Genomic DNA, 14,668 nt, shown 5'->3' on the forward strand with positions numbered 1-14,668 from the left:
TATAGTTCAGTGTAAAAAAGAATACCTGTTTAATTGCACTTTGCAATCAAGCAGGAGTTCTCGGTCTTCTTTATGAGGATCAAATTGAAAAATAAATAATGCTCAAGATTGTATCTGAATGAGAGAACTGATAAATATCCAATAAAGTATATCAAATTAACTCAAAATTCTCATCTCTCTAAATGATATGAATATTATACCGGGCAAGTCATAATTACAGTGAAAAAAAGGACCGTAGAAGATTGTGTTTTCATGGTGTAGAGGAAAATTATATGGTAGGAATATACATAACGATGGAAATAGTAGTGGATGGAGTGATAGAAGGATATAGAAATAGAAGCACATAGAATAAGTATGGAGGAAGACAATTTGTATATAATTTGACAATGTACTTATTTTCTGTTTTCACTTTGGTAGAGTAAACGGTGGAGTATATTTGCCTTCTCAACCGTATTTGGTGGACTGTTCATTTTCATGAAAATTTGATTCACGGTATTTTTAGTGGGTAGTGTATCGTTAAATCCATAAAATGCGTATTGAAATCAACAATGAATACCAGTCATCGACGTAGTATCGCAATGCCGTCTTTACTACATGTTGCCAACATTAAGCTGATTGAAGTGATGAGAATCAGAAAAAAAAATTGAATGAGAGGCAGGCATTCAATTGTACAGGCACAAACGAGACCACATGAGTCTGTAATTTTTCACCAATGATAGTTTTCTGCAGAGAAAACTGGGAAAAAATTATTTCTTTCGCGACATCTGCGTAAAATTCATTTTTCCGCATCATTTACTTAGCATTACTTGAGTATTCAATTATACAGTCCCTAGTGAGACCAAATGAGTCTCTAATTCTTCACTAATGGAAGTGTTCTGCCGAGAAAATCGAAAAATGTCATTTTTTCGTGACATCCAAGAATAAGAAAAATTTTTTCACAAAAAATGTTTTTTATCATTGAATAACGGAACCTTTAATTTAATAATGAAAGCATTCTACTTCAATTATCTATTGATTTTGCAAATTTAACTTGCATTGCTTTTTTCTAAAGTTAGCAGAACAGGAAATTTCTCAAAAACTTGCACAGCGGAAAATGTCGTAATGTAGCACTTAATTAGCACTGAATTTTCCGCTCATTGTTTTTTTCTGTCTGTTCATACTGCTCTGCTAATTTCAGTGACATCAAATATCTGGGGGACTGTTTTCTGTGCCTAAAGTGTACGTGGTACAATTTCTAAAAACTCATTGGAACATAAAGAAAATTTAATATATTAGTTGATATGGAATATATTACATACAATTGATTTTGAATTAGTGAATTATAGGCGTCCATAGATTTCCATGCAAATATAGAGTGGTTATTAGAAATAACATAGAAATATTTTAGTGGTTATAGGGTCATAGGACCATAAATCATGGTGCGATTCTCATGTTCTCTGTCTCAACGTTTTTAAAACTAAAATTTTATCATATAAAAATACATTGCAGCCAATTTATTAAATAACACCACTATTGACGTCGTTGAATCTGTAAAATTATTAGGATTGGTTGTGGGCAATTCCTCCTGTTTTGCGCTGAAGAATTGAACTGAACTTATTAACCTACTCAACAGTTTATTATGTCCTTATTGAGTCACATCTTTGATATGACCTTCCCTTCTGGGGTACGTGGGGTGCGATTCAATTTGAGCGAATCAAACTACAAAAGAGAGCTGTTAGATATTTAATCGAACTAAAAAGCAAAACTCACTGCAGGGACTTCTTTAAATTAAAAATTCTGAATCTCCCTTCCTTATTCATCTTTGAATCCGTTTGCCTAATTCGTAAGCAAGCAATTTAGAATTAGTTAAAGGCTCAATCTTTTACAATGCAGAAAAATGCACAATCACTTGCCATTTGAAATCAAATCGATATTATTTTGTTCCGCATTCTGCAATAATTCGAGGGCATATTAACTGGAAACGACTTCTATTCTAATAATGATATATAATATAATTCCGGGCATGCTGCATATTGGTTTAATTTTTGCTATGGAATTATATACCAATTATTACCTATTACCTATAATTTTGTTACTTATTGTGGTTTTCTTCTGTATATCGAAATTTTATTCTATTTGTATCTTTGTTTAGTTATTTCTATATTTGCTTTTTAGTTATAATAATTTAGTTGTAACAATTTTTTGACAATAAAGCATTTTTCTATCTCTGTCTCTTATTTACGTTGATTTATTGTATCCAACGAAGCAATGTTGCCTATCAATTATTTCAATCCACTATTTCGATCTCATTTTTATGATATTCTACTTTTTGCAAAATATTTCTTGTTCTTCCTTGTATTCTTTCATTGTTCCGTGCAGTGAGCACAACTTTATTGGTCGGCACTAATGAAATTATAGAAGGATTATAAGGCTGTAAAGCTGGAAGAACATATATTTTTTCAGTAATAAACTCCTATGCTCATATCCTTGACATAGGAATGGCCAGATTAATTTAATTTTCAATTTAAGTAGATCAAGCCGACCGTAAAATTGAAATATTTAATTATGTTCGAAAGTCACATAAATAATATTGATATTAAAGTGGAGGGTCTAGGTTGATTAATATTTAACAGGAGTCAACAAACAAAAAAATTTTTGCGCATGGGTTTTACTCAATATATTATATAAGCATATACATAAAAAGAAATGTGATTAGAATCAAAAAAATTTTTGCTTTTCAAGTGATTTTACAATGTTTGATTTCTGAGTTCCATCAATGTCGGTTTTTATGCGCTATTGGTGTAGAATGAGAAGTAAGAGGGCGTATGAAAAATGTTTTTTGTTTTGTTCATTGTGTAAGACAGTTGGTGTTTGGATATTACAGAGAAATACCGACTTTCATATCATTTTTCACTGTATAAATCTGTGCAAAATGCCTTATAAACGAGTTTTGTTATATTTGTGGCCAATTTATGAAAGTGAGAGGGAAATAGTAATTCGAGGATTTGCATAAGTTTGCAGAATTATCTTGTGTCTTCGGTAATGAAAATGGTCTCTATTTTTGCCATCACGTGAAAGGTCTATTTGAAGAAATCGGTATTCCATGTCATACATCTGAATGGCGTCTTTTTATTGATAGTTCAACTAAAAGTCTGAAAGCTTTTCTACAACACAATGGGAACAAATTTCCATCGATTCCATTAGCATATTCCGTACATCTAAAATAAAATTGCGACAGTACTAAAATGCTATTAACTGCAATTAAATATGTGGAATACAAGTGGGAAGTTATTGGTGGTGTTTTTTGAGAGGAATGCAAGGTTATACTAGACACTCCTTCTATTTATGCCTGTTGGATAGTAGAAATGATGCCGCTACCTACAAAAACATTGGATTGCAGGTACTGAGCACGAAGAAAATGAACGGGAAGCAATTGTCGATATCAAATCTATATTAATGCAACCATTGCATATTAAATTGGGTTTTATTGAACAATTTGTAAAGTTTTTTTCCAAAGCTCTCAGAGGCGAAAATTAAATCTGGAATCGTTGGTGGTCCTCAAATAAAAAAATTATGAATTGTGATGTTTTTGTAGAGTTATTCAGCAGTAAAGAAAAAAAAACCTGGATACGTATTCATACATATTGCACATATGAGGCAAAGAAATTTCATTATTACCAAATTTGAGAATTGAAATGCATATATACATAAAAATGAAAATTGTGTGCTAAACTGATGCTGCAACAATAAAAAGTGAAGCTGATATATTTCATATAATAATAGAAGCTATTGGAAAAATGCGAGCTTCGAATATATACTAAATACAGTAGAATATTTGTTTTCAAAAACATCACTTCATTAACTACAAACATAAAAATTAGGAGCAATTTGGTGGTTTAGACAATATCTGTGCAAAGAAAAATAACGATTTTTCTGACTTTGAAAGTTGAAAGTTTAGTTAGAAATAATTGGTACGATAAAGTCATCCATTCAATGTCGAAGTATTTTTACAAAACTTAATTAACTACTGGAACTTTTATGGAAAACCTAAGCATGATCATCAAATTAAGACCACTCTGTATTGAGCTATAATTTTGGACATTATGAATTGCTTCTACTTATTCCCACAGTATTAACATTATACCAATACATTTAAAAAGTGTACAGTTTCATAATTTACTGCTCTGAAGTGGACTTTTATTAAAAAAATTGAGTCAAATCCACACTATAGAATTTTTTCTTTCTAGTCTATTTTTCTTTTCCCCAGTAACATAATTATAAGAAATGTAGTCCTCGAGTAGATCCTTGTTGGTACAATACTATAAATATCTAAACCAGATTTCTATATGTATGTTTATTTTAGATACATTTTGTTATTAGTTATTTCTGAAACTGCTCTGATATCTTTAGTCTTCGCTTCATTTATGTTAGCCAAAGAGGAAACTTTGGGGCAATATTGGGAAATATTGAATTTTACAAAATTTTTTCTTTGAAAATATGCTGTCATTGATCATCATCATGATTTAATACTGCATGTTTAATTATAATAAATAATTGGAAGATGCTTAAGAACAGAAAAAAGCCAACAAATGAATTTGTGCAAACGAAAGGAGTCACCAAAGACGTATGGGAAAAATACTTCATGGAACTTTATGACACCGAAGAAGCCAGAAGCATAGAAAACTACGCGACAAATCATCGAATATCACTGAATGAAAAAGGGGTAATGATAAAAATAAAAAAAAAAAACTGGAAAACAGAAATCTCCCTAACAGACCTCATCCCAAACGAACTGCCAGTCTTGAGCTAGGAAAACATTTGAAAATTCTCTATAACAAACTTTTAGAGACATCGGAAATACCTACGGAATGGCCAGTATAACTATTCGTATATTTGAGAAAGAACTGAAGACGCACCCAGACAACTATAGGGGCATAAAGCTGCTTAACACAAGCATAAAACTCTTCACTAGCATTTTAAAGAAAATACTTGAAACACAAATAAGGAACATGGAAAAACAACAAGGTTTCTGCCGAAACAGATCCACGACCGACGCCATATTCATTACTAAATATCTAAAAGGAAAATCGATCGAATTTTATACACCAGCGTATGTGTGCCTCATCGATTTGACCAAGGCATTTGAGAGGGGAGAAATATACTGATATCAAAAGAAACGCCAGACACCATTGCAAGAGCAGTCCGCAGTCTCAATACGAACAACACGACCAAAGTAAAGGCAGGAAACATTTATACGGAAGAGATACCAACACCAGGAGGTATCGGGCAGGGCGACAGCATCAGCTAATTTCTGTTCACCCTCTTAATAAACAGAATTATAAAGGAAGTATCATCACTAAATATGAGATACCGAATGGGACAAAATAAAAGAATCAGCATGGTATGCTACGCCGACGATGCAGCTATTTTCGCGGAAACGCAGGACGACCTACATAGACAACTATACAAATTCTGCCAGGTCATCCAAGCGATGAACACTATATTCACAGAAAAAAAGAAAAGCATAACCTTTGCTAAATGTAAGTTGGTAGTTTAGGACAAAATCATCGAACAAGTCTCACAATTTAAATACCTGGGTATGGACCTGTCGAGTTATTACGATCCATTGAAGTACCTAAGAACCCAGATCAACACAGCGACTGCCATGTCGGGCTGCTTAAGGTAGATAATATAGGCAAACCAATACATGCGAAAGGACAGCAAGGTTAGGATCTAAAAGACTTGTATCAGTTCTATCCTGACATACGGAATAGAAACCAGAGGGAAAACCAATAAAACGAAAAGCATGCTTCGGGTAACCGAAATGAAAACGCGAGTAGATCGAATCAGGAATACTGACATCAGGGAATAAAGTGGGATGCAAGACATCGTAAGATGGGGGAGACGAAGAAAAAAATACTGGAAGGCCCACGTGAGAAGAACGGAAGAGTGTAGACTGCCACGCATCGTACTTGAAGGGAAACTAATAGGGGAATAGAGCCCGGACGACCACCTAAGAGATGGATGAACAGCTGGCAATCCACCTCCCAGGAACTGATACAGAGGAACCTGCAAATATATTTAAGATAATGAGATCTTAAAGAAAATGTTTAATTACTAGGTGATACCAGCTGCTATCTACAGTTTCTTACTTTTACTAATATCTTCTTTTACTAAAAATTTCATCGTAGCATTAAAAAAGTAAAAAAAGCTCATGAAGAGACAATTCGGTCCACAATACTAGTTACAAAACTCACAAAAATATTTGTATACTGCAGATCATCCACTCCATATTTGAATCAAATAGCGAAGAATAACATACGCTGGTTTCATAATTAGTTGCTATGAAAGTTCATTCGAATGAAGAATTCATTGTTTTGTATTGGAGTTAATGAAAGAGTGTCAGTAACTGGACAGAAAGCGAGAGTGGAATTGAATTAGGAGAAGATTCACTTTATTTGTTTTCATACTTTCCTGGACATTAAATGATTATGAAAGTAAAAAAAAGTGAACAAAACACATACAAAGATTATAAATAATTCTTTAATCCTGGTTTATGAAAACTACTGTATTTTGCGGCAGATGAATGTTTTTGAAGAGAATCGAGACCCAGATTTGAATGAATTGAAGAAATGTTTCATAGGTTAACAACTGAATAGAATAAGAATAATGAAAAAATTGAAATTATCCATTGTAAAAAGTGAAAGCAATAGAAACAAAATATCCTCAAAAATGGAAAGAAATACAGAATCGGGTATAACACTAATGAAGCTTTGATCAATAACTCAAAAGAAACTAATCTGAGATTCAAATAGAAACAGCAAACAAACTCACCTATTCTAAAGTAACAAAAATAAGTATTTACAGTAAATCGAAGGATAAAAACGGGAAAAAGGGAGAGGGAAAACAGGTTGTTATAATTATCTCATTAAACAGGAGAAGTAACAATAAAAGAAAAGATTGTTTAATAAAAATAAATAAAGATTTCCTATAGCAGACAACAAACTGAAGAAAACTATTTTACTTTACTGACATCCCTGTATCGAAATGTATAATGAAGAAACTCGCTCTATATCTTATTCGTTTTTGATGCATTTTTAATACCGAATCTTCTCATGATCTGGATATTGAACAACCGAAGTAGATATATTAAATGTAAAACAATAACATATTATCAATTTGTTATCTTTCCAGCTATAATTCAATCTAAAAACGACCAAAAATAAATCTCATTGTACCTAAATTAGATAAACTTTAAAGATATAATTCCAAAATTTGAATACCGAAAGGTTTACAGCGGACACGTCTATCAATGTTGTTCGATTTAAATAAAAGACGATCGGTTGTTTAGCATTCGTACTTTTGCTTTGCGGACATGTCGCCAAAAAATCTCCCACGTAGAAGAAGATTTTAGCATGCAAATTTCAAGTAGACGATCAATGAATGAGTCGGGGACATTCATTGAAATGTCACTGAAGAACTGATGCTGATCGCCTGGTGACAACTTGACGTACAACAAAGAAATAATAGAGATGGTAGCGGTTTAGTTTATCACTATGAATATGTGAGCTATTATTTAGTGAAATATTTTTGTAATTTTTTTTCAACTCGAGTTTATCATGAGGATATGGGAAAATTATCAGCTTTTATATGAGAAATTTGATAGCAATCAATTATTAAAAAAATTTTTTTAAGTAGATGTAGAGACTCTTCGAAAACTATGATCTATGATCGGGTAAACCCAATCATGATCTTAATGCTCAGAAATGAACCCGGATCACGTTCATTGTTGTTAGACAACTAATGGAGATAATCGGTTCGTAGTCGTATGTTATGATCCATTCCACCCTGGTAGACCGGTGAGTAAATGCAATTAGCTGACGAGTTGTTCATTTTCTAAAGTTTTTTGAACTTAAAAGTTATGCATTCCCCTTAAAGAGCTGTTTAGTATTAATTCTAATGTGCTGAGTCATTGAAAGGTTGATGAGGTTTGCGGTTTTTATACTTTTTGACGTTTCAGCACAAAAACACCTTATTGATATTAAACTTTAGTGCAAAATCAATGTAATTTTCATATATCTAGAACCTATTATTCGTCAAGGTTGGAAACTGTGATTTAAATCTCGTTCTGTATCAGCTGATAGGTGATCTAGCTGAACCCAGCTAATAATTTTCGAGAAGCCTTGTAGATACGTATGAAATAGGAGAGTAGATTCTAATGGCATAGGATGGATATCCAATATATTCACGCTGTTATTATTGATAATATATTACAACCTATCATCCATGGAGCAATATCTTCACTTTTCAAAATCACCCTCACCATAATTTTGTGGATAAGATGTTTAATTATGAAAAATATTCTATAGCTATAGAAATCAGCTCAAGTATACTGGTAAAAGTAATCCACTAAAGCTTGAGGAATATCCTCACCAAATTTGAAAGCCAACCAACAATTTTTCCAGCTAGTAGTTGCCTTTTCTCTCAGAACCGATTGATGAATATTTTTTATTTTCGTTTTTATAGCTATGCCTTTGCCATATGACTTAAAATTTTACAATTAAAAGGTGAAGGTGCGGAAATAGTATGCTTCTAAATATTTTTGACTTTAGGTCTCGTCTGATTTGAAAGTAGTTTCTTTTATAATATTGTTTTGTTGTTTGACAGTTGACGTTTCGACTTCTTTTAGTCTTCATCAAAATATTTTGATGAAAGAACCCAAAACATCAAATTTTCTTTCATCTGTCTTTCTAAAATTATAAAAGTAGTTAATTTTAAATCAGAAAATACCTAAAATATATCTATATTTCCTCGTTTTCTGTTACTGGGTTCCAGTTTTTCACATAACTTTGAATAATTGTCCAAAAGCCTGCCTAGTCTTCTGAGAGCATCCTGTATTGGTTTACCTTCTGGTAGTAGTTTAGTTCATCTATCATCAATTTTTCTGGCAATATGTCCAACCTGTTTTGGTATCAAATGTATCGCATCTGTTATTACTGTAGCTTATCTTACCACATTTCCTTATCTGGTTAGGCTCCGTGGATCTTATCTATAGACATAATCATCTCTTTGCTTATCTGATTTGAACACGTCTCGCCATTTACTAATGATGACCGTGTTATTTTTATTTTTACACATCCCGCGGGCTTGAATGTCACGATCAAAGGTCTGATTAAGACTATCTTTTATTTTGTACTTCGTCTTCATTTCCTCTAATCAGTTTGTTATTCAGTCAGTTTTAAACATGAAGATTCAACTATTATACTCATTACCAAATGCATTAATTTCAAACTACTGAAATGAATCTACTCCTCATTGTACCTGTAAAATCATAATTAGTGACATTAGATACGGTACACCCAGAGAGACTTATGATTTTTGGTAATGTACCATTGTATTAATATTAACAGGATGTGTTTGCGATCCGTTACTCAATACACATGTACATGTCAAGGCGTTAACAATATTGTCTTATTGTATCTTCTGGATAAACTGCAGTAAAGTTTATGGAAAATGGTGCGAATTGTATAATCTTGTCTCCATCATAACCCATACGTGTTCGATGAGATTTAAAGCTGTTAGTTGGAAGAGCGCCAGTTTTTTGGAGAAGTGGATACCATGAACAGACTCGAGGCTTTGAAAATGTGGATCTTCCGTAAACTAATAAAAATATCATGGACTCAACATATACCTAACGATGAAGTGCTTAGACGTATAGGAAAAGAAGGAGAGTTGCTTATAACAATAAAGAGAAGAAAGGCCGCTATACTGAAATTAATAATAGAAGGAAAACATGGACCTGGTCACAGACAACATTAATGGTTAAAAAACATAAGCGATGCCAAAATTGTCAACAACCTTCATTAAATAGACATGGTACCTGAAGAAGAAGAAGAAATTGTTTTTGGAACGAAATAACTTTTGAAAAATATCTTTCAGGATTTAAAAACGTGGATAGCTTGAATACAAAAAATGCAAAATTGTACTAGGTACATAATTAATTATTTCGAACATTCCAAATACTTGCTGAAATTAAATTGTTTCTTTATCAAACAATAATATGCTTAACATGATGACACGACGAGAGAATTACTGTTAGAAGGTACATATATAGAACAATGAAAGTCGTAACAGTTATTTAGCCCACCTCTAAAAGAAATAAAGAAGCTCAAAATGATGTGACAAGAACATCCATGTATCACTTGCTGCTGATCCTCGTGATGAATTTATGTGAGAAGTGTCTATATGTAAATGCCCCATGCAAAAAAGGTGCCAAACTGCATGTAAAATTCCCAAAAGTTGCGTTGAATTTGCCTTGCAAAACCATTGATTCGTAGGTCGGAACATCTTTTTGATTCTATATGTCGATCTTAACACTCGAAGTTATACGGTTTCAAATGAAATATCTATTTGTCTAAAAAAACGTCATGTCTATGCTCCAGAGTCTGGTATAAGCGAGAGTAGTGAAAAAATATGGAATAATTCTGCACTAATAGATAATAATATAAATAAATCTAAGTGGGTTGAAACAACTTTTCAAATCAGACTTATTTCTTGTCCACTGCGTCAATAATTTTGTGATTATCAGTATGAATATTTATAAATGATTGATATAAAATGCGTGACATCGGAGATATTTTCGTATTATTACTATTGAAAACAAATAAAAGTTGTAACATGCCACTCGGATTGTTACGTTTATCTTCAAATATTTTGAATATTCCTTAGTTCACGATTTGTGGCTCAGTAGTCGCTTCTATTTTAAATCTTATATTCGAGTTTTTGGAGAAATTAATTTGTTAATTGATTCAATAAAGTTCCAGCTTCGTTGCTAAATCGTCCTCTATCTACCAAAGCACGTCTTCAACATCAAAGTGAGTTGTGATATTATTCCAATCTTTATTAATTTTCTTTTTGTTGTAAGCAAACTTTGTATAACAATTTCCGTGTAAAATCGTTTTTTATTTATTTGGGGAACAGAACGATTAGGACTGTTTGGTTATAAATGCAATTGTAAACTTTGTGTTATTTTTATCAAAATTTACAAATCAATGTAAGAACAACGGATATCAGTGATAGGACAGTTTCAATTGACACAAATTTAAAATAAAAAGTTAATTTCCCATAACATATCAATTCTATTACGTTCATTTCTCATAGGTGCTGTGACAGTGTCACCTCAAAATTTCCTGTGTAATTATGCAGGTGAAAGTATCCGATACGATTATATTTTTAATAAAAAGGGAGGTTAATATTGTTTTCTCACCCCTTTGAATCGTGGAAAATTATGAAATTAAGTTAAAAAGTCGATTTCGTGTGAAACTTCCGTTTCTACAGATGTAGAATTTATAAAATATAAAACCACAAATTAATTTCCATCTAAATTTCGAATTTATTATATAGGGTATGACATAGCGATGCACAAAATTGATAGAACGACCAAAAAATTTTTGAAAAAAATGATTGAAAACAAGTTAAACAGGTTATTTTGTTCTACATTGTTTGATATGAGACAAAAATCGAATTTTGACGTCGTTAATATTTTTTAAAATAGTTCTTTATACAGTATTGCATAAATCTTATTTCTCTGCATTTAAAAATAAGTCAATTATGGTTAAATTAACTGAGTAGTAATATTCTTACAAAAATTGTTCAAACTGTGCCCCGTTTTCTTTCTGACATAGGCCAAGATGACTGATTTAGAGAGCTTTCGGAATTATACGAATAATATCATGCCTATTTATTTCCGTTAAGTCCTCTAAATTGTCTGCACGGCTAACGTGGATTCGATTTCTTAAATGTCCCTTAAGAAGAACGTCAAGTTGGGTGAGATCAGGTGACCTAGGTAGCCACTCCATTGATTCAATCTACCTCCCTAACCTATTATTTGGTCCCGGAATTGCCGTTGCTGGGTCCTGGAAACACTGCTATGGCAAGATATTCTAAATATGGTGAATTCCCGCGAAAGAAATAAGAAACAAAAATATTTCATAAACGAATTCTACTCAAACATTAACATTTTGACAACTTTTATTTTTTATTTTTGCGTTTCTGTAATTGATATGTAATATACCAGTTTTTCTTTTGTATTTGCAATTCAACCTCTACAGTACCAAATTACAATGATAAATTGTCATATTTTGACAAATACATCATTGTTTTTCAGAGAAAAATCAAAATGTTCCAAGAATTGATACTTTAAGGTATAGCCTGATAAAAAAAGTATGTTGGTAGTACTTTCCGATACATAAAATACAGGGTGATTGGAAAAATCGAGAAAGTAATTAATGTATTTGATTCACACTGTATCAGGTTTAATGAACATTGACGAAAAAGAAAAATTTCCAGAATTTCTACTACTATTTGAATGCTTATCATAATGTTCAGTCAAGCTAAGTAAGTGAATATTTCTACATAGAATACCATTTTGAGCTGGTTCCACATGATGATGGATGGAATAGAAGAAGGAAAAAGTTGATCAAGTATTGATCTTCACCAACTCTACTGATTAGAAAGGAAGAAACTAAATGCCTTTTCCATGGACTGAAAGAGAAGGGAAATGGTTTTAATGGATACCTGAAGATTGTTTTAACAAATAAGAAGTAGTTATTGATAACAAACTAATTATAGAAACTATATTGTAGATTCTGGAAGACTACAAGAATTATATTACCAAAATTTTTATTTTTTCTATCACAAGAAATCTCATTCATTATTTTGCAGCAAAGCATATTCCCAAAATTGCTTACCGTTGTGATATTATTCTCATTGATAGATCTTTATCGTCAACAGTATTTTTCAACAAATGTGAATGTCCGTTGAGTAAAAATATAATTAAATTAGAAATCAGGTAGGTGTTGTATGGAAAAACACCTGAAGTCTAACTTTTAAAACACACTACGTATTTATATCATGAAAGAGTTGCCGCTACCGCAAAAACTTTGCTTTTATATGAATTCTTTCAAACGAATTTTTTTACAATTAGATCTAACACTTTCCAAAATTCCGTGAAGGTATTCTATGCTATTGTGATCGACCACTTAGAGAATATTTTGCAATTTGTTAGGGATACAAAGCATTTAAAAAAATTCGCAAGTCACTGTTTGTATAATAAATCGCTTTATTCAATTTTTCAGTTTCGCTTTAACATTCTTTTTGATGGGTGATTTTCGAAAATAATCCAGCATGAACTATTTTAATGTTTTGTGTTTGAGGAAATACCTTCATCATATGGAAAGCATGTATCACTTTTTAAAAAATCAATTTGTTGAAAAAAGATTTCACCTGCATCGATTAAAATAAGGATTAGATTGAATTTTGGTACGGGGTAGCTATAAAAATATAACTTAAAACTCGAGAATTCCGCTGAATATTGTTTTTCGTAATAGGAAATAAAAGTAATAAAAGAGGTTTTGGGTCCATTTATATATAGTTAGATGGATATCGATCACAAACTTCAAAATTGATTCTCTTCCATTCTATATATTACCTCAATTAAGCCCTGTTCATAATGACACAGTGAGAATATTGGAAAAATCAATAAATATACAGGACAATTATTGTTATCAATTCTACGTCCCCTACTTTGTTGGATATAAAAATTTATTTTTGATAGTTGAATATTATGATGATTTGTCAAATATTACGCCATTCAAAATCCTCAAACTGCTTGGGTACAAACATAAAAGCACGTGAGGCTACAATTAACAATCATTTATTTGAAGATTGAGTGAGAATTATTTAGTTTGTTGGATTGCCAACAACCGACATTTGAGCCTAGACGTCAAACTTTCTTTTTGAGCACTTTCCAATGTTCCATAGTTATTTAAATACAAGATAATATAATGCAAACACAATTTATTTAAAGGTGCAAGAACAATTAGAGTTAAGTGAAGATCCGGACGTGTTAGTTTCTAGGAAGAGGTATTTTCAATACGCCTGCTGTTAATAATTTGATTACAATATACCGTTTAACATCTCATGTTAAATCGATTAGTCGTGTTGTGACTTAATACCAACAGTTCTAATAGTGGACTTAATGGGTATCATAATTATGCTTAATTCTTTTTTTAATAACTAAAATTGTTAGTACATCTGGATCTACTTGAATGGTTACGTTCGATACGTACCAGAGGGTACCTATTATTTGTATTTTATTATTAGTAAGGATTGAGATCACCGGATGATTTTACGCAAGATTTTGAAAAACATCTCCATAGTGAGACTCCATAAGCATATAGATTCAATAATTATTATATAAATTAGGACCTTGTTTTCTAAAAGGATACTTTAGATTTTCCCCCTATTATCCCGTGAATTTTTTCCTCTTTTGCTAATAAATTATTTCCAATTAAGTCTTTATTCAAATGAATGTCTAGGTATTTGACACACTGTTTAATGTGGTAATAGCGAAGATTTACTTTCATTAACTATAATTCACCATTTTTCAGAAATTGTTGTCGTTTTAAAAACCTTTGATATGTCTTGATGCTGTTTATGATTTGTGTCTCCGATATATCTGATGTATACAATATAATATGAGAATCAGTTGTTTCTTCGTTAACTTTTGTTTGGAAGGTTCTATTATTTAGATTTTATCTTGCAGGCTCTGCTGCTAGACCTTGTCGAATGCTTTACTGTCATCGAGGAATACACCAGAATAATATTTGTTTTTCTTGTGTAAGTCGAT

The sequence above is a fragment of the Diorhabda sublineata genome, chromosome 9, assembly GCF_026230105.1.
Source record: "Diorhabda sublineata isolate icDioSubl1.1 chromosome 9, icDioSubl1.1, whole genome shotgun sequence".
NCBI classification, from domain to species: domain Eukaryota; kingdom Metazoa; phylum Arthropoda; class Insecta; order Coleoptera; family Chrysomelidae; genus Diorhabda; species Diorhabda sublineata.